We start from the raw sequence: 13,256 nt of genomic DNA, 5'->3' as shown, positions 1-13,256 counted from the left end.
CGAGTTGATTTCTTCACTACCTACACCAAAGGAGATTATGGTTCTGTTCGAATGGGTAATGAAGGTTTGTCCAAGATTATTGGCATGGGTGATGTTTACTTGGAAACAAATTTGGGCTGCAAGTTGTTGCTCAAAGATGTGAGGCATGTTCCCGATATTCGCCTCAATTTGATCTCTACTGGGAAGCTAGATGATGAAGGCTTCAATAACAAATTTGGTGATGGAATATGGAAGCTCACAAAGGGTTCTTTGGTGGCTAAGTGCAAGAAGACTCATATACTTTATTCAATGCAAGGAAAAATTTGTAAAGGTGTTGTTAATGCACTTGAAGATGATACTTCTACCGAATTGTGGCACAAGCGGCTTGGCCACATGAGTGAAAATGGGCTGCAAGTTTTGTTCAAGAAAGAGCTTCTACCCGGTTTGAAAGGTACACATCTTAAAACTTGTGTTCATTGTGTGGCGGGTAAACAACATATAGTTTCTTTTCAGAAAAATATTGCTTCTAAAAAAGAAAATGTTTTGGAGTTGATTCATTTGGATGTTTGTGGTCCTTTAAAAGTTAGAACACATAGTGGTGCACTTTATTTTGTTACTTTCATTGATGATTATTCAAGGAAAGTTTGGACTTTTCTACTAAAAACTAAAGATCAAGCTCTAGAAGTGTTTAAGCATTTTCAGGCCATGTTTGAAAGAGAAACAGGGCAGAAATTGAAGTGCATCCGATCAGACAATGGTGGTGAATACATTGGGCCATTTGATGAGTATTGTCGTAGCCAAGGTATTCAGCACCAAAAGACAGTTAAGAAGACTCATCAACAAAATGGCATTGCCGAGAGGATGAACCGCACCATTGTGGAAAGAACAAGGTGTTCGCTTTCACAAGCTAAATTGCCAAGATCCTTTTGGGGTGAGGCAATGAGTACAGCGGTTGACGTGATCAATTTGTCTCCTTACTATCCTTTGAATGGTGATGTTCCTGAAAGAGTTTGGACTGGCAAAGATATGTCTTATGAGCACTTGAGAGTGTTTGGTTGCCGAGCTTTTGTTCACATTCCAAAGGATGAGAGGTCCAAGCTTGATAGTAAGTCAAGGCAATGTATTTTTCTTGGCTATGGGCGTGATGAATTCGGGTATAGATTGTAGGATCCGGTCGACAAGAAAGTTATTCGAAACCGTGATGTTGTGTTTCTTGAAGACCAAACAATTGAAGACTTTGGCAAAGGTGATCAACCGGAGCCAAAAACTAGTGATCTCATTGACATGGATCCATCTCCTTCATCTTCGGTGAATGATGAAAATGGAGGAGATGTGCAGCCACCTATTGAAGATGTGGAGGATGATGCTAATCCTAATGAAGTTGAGCCTGAAATTGAGGAAGAGCATCCAACTCAAGAACCGCCACCACAACTTGAGTTGAGAAAATCTACAAGGGACCGACAACCTTCAAGAAAGTATCCTCCCAATGAATTTGTGTTGATTTCTGATCAAGGGGAGCCTGAGAGCTACCAAGAAGCAATTGAGCATGCAAAGAAAGGTAATTGGAAAAGGGCCATGGAAGAGGAGATGAACTCCTTACTTGAAATCACACCTATGATTTAGTGAAGTTGCCTAAGGGGAGAAAAATTCTGAAAAATAAGTGGGTTTTCAAATTGAAGAATGATGGCAAGAATCTGAGGTACAAAGCACGTCTTGTTGTGAAAGGCTTTGGGCAAAAGAAAGGTATTGATTTTGATGAAATTTTCTCGCCAGTTGTGAAGATGTCTTCTATTCAGGTTGTACTTGGCATGGCTGCAAGTATGAACCTTGAAGTTGAGCAACTTAATGTGAAGACCACATTTCTTCATGGTGATCTTGAAGAAGAAATTTACATGGAGCAACCAGAAGGTTTTGTAGAGAAAGGGAAAGAGAAATTTGTTTGCAAATTGAAGAAAAGTTTGTATGGTCTCAAGCAAGCAACGTGACAATGGTACAAAAAATTTGACTCTTTCATGATGAATAATGGTTTTTCTAAAACCACTTCAGACCATTGTGTGTTTGTGAAAAATTTCCTGGATGGTAAATTTATTATTCTTTTGCTTTATGTTGATGACATGTTAATTGTGGGTCAAAATTCTACCATGATAAACAGGTTGAAAGTAGAGTTGAGCAAGTCTTTTGCTGTGAAAGATTTGGGGCCGGCAAAGCAAATTCTTGGTATGAAAATTGTTCGTGATCGCAAAGAGGGGCTGATTTGGTTGTCTCAAGAAAGCTACATTGAGAAAGTTCTTGAGAGGTTCAACATGGATAAAGCAAAGCCGGTTGGTTGTCCACTTGCGGGTCACTTCAGGCTTAGTTCAAATCAATATCCTACAAGTGAGAAAGACAAAGAAGAGATGTTGAAAGTTCCTTATACTTCAGCAGTTGGTTCTTTGATGTACGCCATGGTTTGTACAAGGCTGGATATTGCTCACGCCGTTGGCGTGGTGAGTCGTTTTCTTTCTAATCCAGGTAAAGAACATTGGGCAGCGGTTAAATGGATTTTAAGATATCTTCGAGGGACTTCGAAGGTGTGTTTGTGTTTTGGGGATGGTAAGCCGATGCTTGATGGGTTCATGGATTCTGACATGGCCGGTGATATTGATTCTAGGAAATCTACTTCGGGGTATTTGATGACTTTTGCAGGGGGAGCTGTGGCATGACAATCTAAATTACAAAAATGTGTTGCTCTCTCAACTACCGAAGCTGAATTTATTGCCATTACGGAAGCTTGCAAAGAAGAGTTATGGTTGAAGAAATTTTTGTAAGAGTTGGGTTTGAAGCAAGAAAAGTATGTGCTTTATTGTGATAGTCAAAGTGCTATTCACTTGAGTAAAAATTCTACTTTTCATTCGAGATCGAAACACATTGATGTGAGATACCACTGGATTCGTGATGTGTTAGATTTGAAACTATTACAACTCAAAAAGGTTCACACGGATGATAATATTTCGGATATGTTGACAAAGACTTTGTCGAGGGACAAACATTTGAGGTGTTGAACTTTAGCGGGTATGGTTGATGTCTCCACTTAAGTCGGTAGGGGGAGAATTGTTGGGTATACCTCCTTATTGGAGTGTGGGATCCAATGGTTTATTAAAAGAGTTTTAATTTGGTTTGGTTTGGGGATAATATATTTTTATATATTATATCTAATTTCGTGGAAACCCAATTTAGTTTGGAAACAACTAAGGTTTTGATAAAAAAAAAGAAAAAAACCCTAGATTCACAATACATATTTTTGGTATTGTTTTTCCCAAGAGAAAAGTGTTGTGGCTGCTAATATGGATCATTGTTCAATCTCTTCGGTGACCATGCGGGATGCCATAGTTGATTTCATGCTTTGTGCTTTGATTCTGATTAAAGCTTGGAAGCTTATTTTGGATTTAGCGGCAGCGTGTGGATTGATTTGGGTTTATTATTTTGGATCTTCTACAACTCTGGTTCTGAAGATTTTGGTTCATCTATTTGGTGAGGTCTTTCATCTCTGTTCATTTGTGATTATTTGGAATTCACCTAAGGGTGGTTTGTGAGACCATTTGTGTCTTGTTTGTAATCGTTTGGAAACTTATTTGGTTGATAGTAGAATCAGATTTTGATCCCGTGGACGTACCTCACATTGAGGGAACCACGTAAAACTTCTTGTGTTGCTTTTGATTTAATTTTTCCGCATTAATTTTTATTCCCATTGATTGATTTACTTGTGGGAATCATCGATTTTCCCTAACAGCTTACACACACCTCGACCTAAGAAGTATGGACACAGACATGCGACACGACACGGATATGCCGACATGCCAATTTTCAAAAAATGTAAGACACAATACATGGGAGACACGCATGAAATATATACTTTTATATATTTGTTATATATTATATATATGAATATATCATTCAAAGATAATAAAAAAAATACAATATGACACTAATTTATATGGCTTTTGTTTTATTCAAATTTATAATTAATTTCACCTGTGTCTAATCGATAGACACGTGTCCTCCAAGTGTCCAAAAAGTGTCCGAGTCTTTAAAAACAATTAAAAAATAGGACACATTATGAAGAGTATCAAATACATGTCACGGAAGTGTCCAAAGAGTGTCGGTGTCCAACACAGACACAACACGGATACGTCATCTTCTTAGAAGTGTCTGTGCTTCTTAGACCTCGACTAATCCTGGACCCACACAAAGCGCCCCCTCCACATAGATCGGGAAAATCTCGGAGGGAGCATGTGGGTGTAGCCTCAAGGAGTTAATAGCACCTAGTGAGAGTTGAAACTGAGACCTGGAGAGGGCATACTCCCAGGCCCCAAGATGTACCCACTAGGTCAACCCCTGTATTAGCTATATTGGGTATGAATTAACTTTTGTATCAATGTAAATTGATATGTGGCAAGAACTAGGCGATATGAATGTGGTTTTCATTCCCACCAACATACCAGAATACATATCGACTGATATTTAACATAATTCATTTCATAATTGCATTGACTATACAGATCATAGCATTAATGTTAAGGAAGAAATTGAAAACTTTGGGCATATATTAAGTAGTTGTGGTTGGTTACCTCGACAACCATGAGGAATATAAGGGTTCCTTTTTTATCCCTTGGAGCAATTGCAATGATAGCTGGGACTATTATTGATCCTCACAATCGCTGTTGTTATTCTTGCAAGCATAAGTTATTGGATTCTTTTGGTTTTATCTGCCCAATCAAAAACCACGTGAAGCTTTTCTCTTCCTTGAAAGTCCTTTAAATCCAAAGAAAAGAAGTTGTAAGCAATTTCCTTGGCTACAAAAGCATAACTGCATGGATTGAAGCCCAACACATTAGTATGGTTGCTGCAGCTGCTGAGAGTGAATTGGAAATTCGTCACTCCCATGGAGATGCTTGTCTGGCAGTAGCCAATGCCACAGCAAGAGCCGTTCATCACATTGCCAATGCCGTCACATAGTGACAAGCAACCCGTGGTATACTTTTTCCCCTAGGAACCTTAGATAACAGCATATGTGTCACAGTCAACAGCTGTGAACTTGTTTCAGGTATTTGAGATGGGGAATTTAGGCACTGTGATCCAGGGATCAAATTTGTCTTTCCAAACACCCCCTTCACTATAGCAATCAAACCCTATCTAGGTTGATATGCTCAATTTACTAGAAAGAAGTATCTTTGTTATCTCTAAGTTACTCTTAGTCCTATCGAAAAACAGCTTGTGAGGGTCGTAGTTGGTGTCATTACAAGCAACCCGAAAACCTTTGTCTATGTAGCATTCTTTGCTAGTGCCAAATGGGTATGAAATGGTTGATATGCTATCTCAGCCTATGTTTATGTCTAAGCCAGATGAATTGTTGCAGAGTAATCAAGGGCCTCAGCTGTCAAGCATACACAAGCAAAGCAGTTCACGTGTAGCATTATCCAACAATTGTGTCAAGCTTAGAGAGTTATCATCTAGTTGTATTAATTAGACTATTATGTTGTTAGTAACTGCCTAACTATAGTTAAGTATAGTTTGTTAGAGTTGAGTTAGATAGTTACATGTATGTCCTATATAAACTCAATTGTAATCTTGATTTGTTAATTGATAGAAATAATTCTCAATTCCTCTTTATGGTATTAGAGCTTCTAGAGCTCTCACGAGCAGAAATTCCTCATGATGAAGGTCCTTCAATGGCTATTCTTGGTTCATCTTCAACAACAGTTCCTACTTCTTCATCATCATTTGGTTTGCCTTCAAATCTGACATTGCTCATCCTAAATCTGACTTCTTTTGTTCCTTATAAACTCAATTCTACAAATTACATCATTTGGAAGAAGCAATTCCAGAACATTATAAATGCAACCAAGCTAATGTCGATGGATCTGAGATATGTCCATCTCCTATTGTTCTTAATTCAAGTGGAATAGCAAAATTGAATCGTGTTTACACTCAATCGATCACCATTGATGCTCATCTGTTGAGCTGTAGCTTGTATTACTGCAACATTGTCTCCATCTGTCTTCACCTCTGTTCTTTGTTGTTCAACAAGTTATGAAGTCTGGTCTATCCTAGCAAAGCGATTCACTTCACTGTCTAGGTCTCATATACATCAGCTGAAGAACAAACTCAATCAGATCTCCAAGAAAGGTAATAAATCAAATTAAAACTATTTCAGATCATCTGGCTTTAGCTGCATCCCCTATAGACGATGAAGACCTAGTTTTGTTAATTTTGAATGGTCTTCCTGAAGAGTATAATGCCTTTAAAACGACCATAAGTGCTAGATCAGCCCCAATCACCATGGAAGATATGTGTTCCTTGTTATGCTCAGAGTCCAATCACATTGAATCTTCAATAAAACAAGCTAATTCGTCTACACTTTCCTCTTTTGCCTATGCTTCTACAAGAGGGAATTATAGAGGAAATCAAAGGAATTTTAGAGGCAATACGTTTGGTAGAGGCAAAGATGATAGGTTTTCTCGAGGAAATCACAAGGGAGGTCGTTCAAACAACACCACCACCAACATGTCATATCATAATTCTCACCACAATTCTCAATCTCCATATTCTGTAGTTGTTCATTGTCAAATTTGTGGGAAACCAAATCATTTAGCTCTTGAATGTTGGTACTGAATGGATTCTACGTTTCAAGCACAAGCTTCATCTTCAACCACATCTCCATCCAGATCCAATCCTAAGGCTTATGCTGCATCCTCCTCTGTTAGTTTAGCTCCATCCTCTCAGTCTGGCTCCAACTGGTTTTTAGACTCTGCTGCTACCAGTCATATTACTAATAACCTACATAACATGGCTCTTTCTCAACCTTATCACGGAGGAGATCAAGTAACTGTGGGTGTCGGAATTGCGTTGCCTATTCATCATACTAGTAATGGCATTTTACCTACACCTATGTTTCCTTTTAAACTCACTAATATGCTCTATGTGCCTTCTATCTCATCAAACTTACTCTTAGTTCATCAACTTGTTTCTGACAACCACTGCACAATTACTTTTGATGCAAATTCCTTTGTTGTACAGGACAAGACTACCAAGAAGGTTCTCTATAAAGGCCTTCATTCTCATGGTTTCTATCATCTTCCTGCATCTACACCTGTTGCCTCTTCTTCATCATTGCCTTCTCAAGCATGCTTTTCTTGCTCTACTGCTACCACTTGGCACCATCGACTGGGCCATTCTTCTTCTAAGAAGCTTCATTATCTTGCTAAACATCATCAGTTGTTTCCACACACTACTTTTAAGAATGTGTCTAATAAACTGTGTAACCGTTGTTGCATTTCTAAGAGTCATTGACTCCCATTTAGTCTTTCTAATTCTACTGTAAATAAACTATTTGCTCTCATTCATTGAGATGTATGGGGCCCATTTGCTTCTTCTATATCAACCTATAAATACTATATGTTTTTCATAGATGATTTCACTAAGTTTACTTGGCTTATTCCATTACATTACAAAAGTGAGGTGTTTCATAAGGTTCTTGAATTTAAGGCTTTCATTGAAAATTAGTTTCACACGTCATTACGAGTTTTGAGAAGTGATAATGAAGTGAAATATTTAAGTACTCCTTTTCAGAATTTCCTCAGGGAAAAAGGCATAGTGCATTAGCTAAGTTGTCCTCATACTCCTGCTAAAAATGGAGTAGCAGAGAGGAAACACAGACATTTGATTGAGATAGCCATTGCTCTCATGTCACACTCCTCTCTACCTTTATCTCATTGGTTTGATGCCCTTGCCAAGTTGAATAATTGCACTCTTTTCGAGGTACTTTTTCACAAACCACTTGATTACACCATTTTAAGAGTTTTTGGTTGTAGGTGCTATCCTTGGCTCAAGCCCTACACCTCTCATAAACTCCAACCGAGATCAATTCCTTATGTTTATCTTGGTTATCAACCCTTTACAAAAGAGTTCAGATGCCTTGATCCTACCACTGGTAGGATCTACGTGTCTAGGCATGTCCAATTTGATGAAACCGAGTTTCCCTTTCAAAATTCTTTTTCTCACTCCTTAATACCTGTGCCTCCTACTTGAACCCAGCTTCATTATTTCTTTTAGGCCTCACCCTTACAATCTGTTACTTCCCCTATTACACCTGTTACTGCTTCTGTCAGTCCTCTTATCAATGCTTCTGTCTCTCTTATAAATGCTTCTGTTAGTACACAAGTTCATAGTCCTATTACCCATCAAGTTTCTTCTTCTGTTAGCTCTCCAACCTATGCTCCAATTACTTCTTAGCCTCAGATGTCTTCCAATCGTGTTGCTTCATCAATGCCTGTCTCTTCTTCAATCCCACACTCTATTCCCATCTCTGCCATTTCTATTGATCTCCCTCTTGCATTGCCTTCTACTAACACCCATTCAATGACTACTAGATCTAAAGCAGCTCACTCCACTTGTCTTTTTACTTTTACTACTTCCATTGAACCATCCTCTACTACTTATCTTGAACCATCTTCTTATCAAGAGGCAGCTAAGTCTCCAGCTTGGCATGCAGCCAAAGCTCTTCAAAGGCAAGGCACCTGGCCTTTAGTTTCCCTTCCTCCAAATAAACTAGCAATAGGCTGCAAGTGGGTGTTACACCTTAAAAAGATCTTAAAGGGGGTGGATTATTTTGAGACATTTAGTCCAGTTGCCAAGCAACCCACTATTAGGGTTCTCTTAAGTCTTGCTCTACACTTTAATTGGACAATTAAGCAGCTTGACATATCGAATGCCTTTCTTCATGGTCTGTTGGAAGAAGTTTATAAGCATCAACCTCAAGGTTTTATTGATACAGCTCAACCCAAGCTTGTTTGTAAGTTTCACAAACCTCTTTATGGCCTCAAGCAAACCTCCACGGGCTTGGTTTTCTACCTTTTCTAGTTTCCTTCTCTACCATGGATTTGTCTCTGGTCATTGTGACTCTTCTTTGTTTGTTAAGAAGACAGATTCAGCACTCACCATTCTCATCATCTATGTAGATGATATCTTGCTAACAATGTCTGATTCCACCTATATTGGCCCCATTTGGTAGAGCTGTGGGAAAGTAATTATAACTTATAGCCTAACAGCTTATAGCTTATAACTGTGAACATAAGCTGATTTTTAACTTATAAATTAAGTTTCTCCACCTCCATTCAAAGAATAAGTTGATTTTTTACTTACAAAAAGCTATAAGTTGTATTATTAAGCTGAACCAAACAGGGCCATTGTCACTGTCATTCAACAATTGCATGGGTCTTTTGCTATGAAAGAACTTGGACTTCTCAATTATTTTCTTGAGATTTCTGTTACCACTCTTTAGGTTATTTTCTTAGTCAACATCAAGGTTTTGAAAAGCGGTTGTGGTCGCCGTAACGGGGACGGTGGCACGGTTGCGGTTGCGGGGTGTAAAAGCCATAACGTAACGGTTGTGGTAACTGGAACCGTGAATTTTTTTATTTTTCGTACAATTTAAAAAAAAAAACTTACCAATACGCATATTTTTTTTGCATAATCATATTTATTGGGTTTTAAAATAAATATTGATCAATTTTTGTAAATTTTTAAATATGATCCAATATATTTCATATTTTTAAATCACTAAAAACTGAGTTTTTATATTTTATTTTAATAATTAATGACTTTATATGTTATAAATCCATATTATGCTTGTGGCAATAAAAAAAAATATTATTGGACTTAGATGTATAAAATTATTATTTTTTAATTATTATACTTGTAGAAGCATATGCAACTTTTAATTTGAATAGTTTTAAAAAATAAATTATACATGCTAATGTAATCATATAAAAATTAAAAAATAAATTATAAAGAAATTTTTTTTGTTCGTGTTTGGATCACTTGAATATTCATTCTCTTTTTGGATAACTAGTAAATAAAAATAAAATAAACAAATCAAAAAAAAATTGACATGTATAAAAAATGTATTAATATATAATTATAGGTGTTATGTTTTCTAGATATTTTACAAAAAAATCAATCACTAAACAATGACAAAAGTAAAAGAATAAATAATAGCCTAAATATATATATATATATAAATATCTATATATATATAAATAGATAATGACCACACTTATTATTATTATTATTATTATTTTCAAATAATATATAGATAGATGCACACAAACAAAATGGTTGAGTGATAGCAGCTGAACAGAATAGCATAGGTCTTATTCCTATGCTACTCCTTCTTACTCTATTTCTTGCTCCTCCTCCTTCCCTTTTTATCTTCCCTCTTCTCTCTCTATCCCTCTTCCCCCATTTTCAGTTTTTTTTTTTTTTTTTTTCCGAAAGAAGCAGTTCAGAACCGTTACGTAACGGTGCGTAACAGGCCGTTACGGCCATTACGACACCGTTACGACCGCTACGGCAGCCGCTACGGCCGATACACCTGTGAATCTCAATCACACTGAAAAAGAGGCCGTAACAGGTGGCGGTAACCACTAAAACCATTACGTAACGGCGTTACGTTACGTAACGGTGGCGGTCGCTTTTTAAAAGCTTGGTCAACATACAACAAAACTCACTTTTAATGACATAAAATGCAAGCCGTGGATATGATTCTGTGACGTGCGATGTAAAGTCATGTCATGACATGTCATGGAAAGTCATTCACTTCAACAACATGCCATAGTACACTGTTAAAAACCTTTTAACAGCAAATCTGGTACATCATATTTAATTTTTCTAAAACTACTTTTGCATGTTGTTAATTCAAGGAACAAACCACGGCGCTCATTGTTAATCATTAAATATTTAATACAACAACCTATTTTGTTAGCCATAAATAAGTGCAACAAATCATGGTGTTCATAGAAAGTTGTTGAATATTTAATACAATGGCATTTGTTGCATGCCGTAGAAAATGAATAATCTTTTTTTTTTTAATTCAGCAAGTAATATTTCACATGTTCTGTACAATCTAATAAAACATTACAAACAAGCTTCACAAACATATATATAAGTATCAATCAACCACTAAAATACTGTTTCCAAACATTGAAAAAAAAAAAAAAAAAAAACTATCCATACGTTCTGAACATCCAAAAACTGTCTTTACATTCCAAACCATCCAAAAACTATGTTTATAGACATTAAAAACTATCTTCAAGTTCAAAACCATCCAAACGGTTCTAAATCATCCAAAAAACCCTATCCTTATGCTCTTAAAACTGTCCAAAAGTTTCTAAACAATCTTTAATATGAGTTTAAATTATAATGCAATATATACATAATGGAGCTAATATCACTATACCACTGCTGCCTCAAGCACTTCATTCACAGATTTTCCTTTCTTCCTTGTATGCCCTTTAATGGAGCTAATTTCCAGAGTTGATGTTTGGATTAAAGGGCATACAAGGAAGAAAGGAAAATCTGTGAATGAAGTGCTTGAGGCAGCAGTGGGATCTGGGTTTGGGCTGTGAGTTTTCTGCGGAAAAATAAAACTTAGTACAAAATAGAAAGCAACAAAATTGGAATGCTTTTGAAGTAGCTAGAATTTATAAAAGGTAATTGTGACCTAGTTTCAAAGGAAAAACTGAATCATTTATGTCAGAATTAAGTTGCATTATCTGAATGCTCTATCATCTAGTTTCCAAAAAAAAAAAAGTTTCAAGTCTTTTAGAGGAAAATATGGATTATGATATCGGTGCCAAAAATTTCCTATTTCTCAAACTTGAACACTCTGAAACTAGAAGGCATAGATACCTTTGTATTGTTCTTCATGTAACCAATGGCAACTTCTCATTGCAAATATGCTCTTTCAGACAACTCAGCAAAAAAGGGATTCTCCCCCTTCTGCATGTAGAAGTTGATATCCTATAATAATAATAATACTAATACTAATAATAACAATAATAATAATAATAAACACAAGCAAATCAACAAATTAGCAACAATGGATGGATGGTTTGGTCTAAATTGGAGGATTCCTGGTTAAGTTGATAATCCATTACCCACTTCGTAACTAAAAAGAAATTACTTTAGCAATAGAAAACATGTCTTCATTCACACGACCCTACAAAAGATTTCAAGTGATATTGTTCTTTAAAAATTGCGGCCTTGGTTTGGGAAGGGTTCCTTTTCTTTTCTTTTTCTTTTTTTCTTTGACGTTGTGAAATTTTCTTCAATTTTTTGTCAGTTGTTTTTACTTTTCAGGTAAAAAAATAAAAATAATGACCAACAAAACAAGAAAATATTATGTGTGAATTTTGATGTGACCAACAGAACAAGATGAGCCACATTTGGTTTATGATGATTCTATTCTCCAACCTCTGAACCGCACTCATCCTAAACTTTACGTGTTAACGTGAGTATTTAAGAATCAAAAAAATTGCAATTTACACTACAAAAGGAAATTTACCTTCACAAATATTTTATCACTCTCTGCATTCAAAATGTCTTTCCACACCTCATTCTATTCACTCTGCTTCGCCACTGTCATGAACAAACAGAGATTTACCTCCAAAAATAAATGAGTAAAAAAAATTACCTCATGCAATGAAACCTCTAATGGTAAACACATGCTAGAAAGAAGAGTAGAATAATTTAAGACCTTGAGCAATCACAAGGCTCATCACTTCCACTGCGGGAATGCAAGTGAGGGACGGCTTGAATCTTGTAATCTGTAGGGATTTGCAGGATTGTGGCAAAAGAAATTTAACTTGTGTGAGCACTATACCAAGCCATGAATTTTACATAGAAAATTAATTACAAGAATAAGGAAGAATTACTTGTTTGCTCAACTTGGAATCAACAATTTCTGCAACTATATTTTGCACCTGCAATCCATTCATCATTATATTTTCCCTCGGATAGTAAATTTAAACATTAATTAAAAAAGTACACCCAATTTAGTGCCCATTGGGACCTAACCTTGGACATAATTTGCACAAAGTGACTTCCCGCATAGAAATTTTAAAGCAATAGGGAATTTGTAAAACACAATAATAGAATTCTAATAAAATTAAGTAGAAAGGAATATAGTATCATATACCCATCTTGAAACCATTCGATGCAGATGATCTATTTTCCTCTGTTGACAAATTATATAAATGATAAAGTCCCCCAAAACAAAATCTTGCTATAGTACTTCATGCTATTCATGACCTTTTTTGAGCTTAGAAGCAAGCATAAGCAAGGTATCCCTCCAAGATGAAAATAGTAGATCCGGAGGCAATATCAAGAAAGATCAGTAGAAAACCCTGTCGTGGCAGCTACTTGATGAATATTTGGCTCTAATAGATTACTTCAATATA

At 36.3% G+C, this 13,256-nt stretch overlaps 1 long non-coding RNA gene across 1 annotated transcript; it reads right to left on the bottom strand.

Annotated features, from left to right (window-relative positions):
• Nucleotides 1-11,395: 11,395 nt before the first annotated feature.
• On the bottom strand, nt 11,396-12,437 carry LOC145822846 (uncharacterized). Its single transcript, XR_014364669.1, has 3 exons — nt 12,362-12,437; nt 11,707-11,817; nt 11,396-11,428 (listed from the first exon to the last, which is right to left on the bottom strand). It is a non-coding gene; the product is annotated as an uncharacterized LOC145822846 (long non-coding RNA).
• Between the last annotated feature and the right edge of the window lie 819 nt (nt 12,438-13,256).

This window comes from Camellia sinensis, chromosome 3, assembly GCF_055761805.1.
Source record: "Camellia sinensis isolate YWXY chromosome 3, ASM5576180v1, whole genome shotgun sequence".
NCBI classification, from domain to species: domain Eukaryota; kingdom Viridiplantae; phylum Streptophyta; class Magnoliopsida; order Ericales; family Theaceae; genus Camellia; species Camellia sinensis.
The sequence above is the reverse complement of the archived record's forward strand: the minus strand, read 5'-3'. Positions and strand labels throughout refer to the sequence as shown.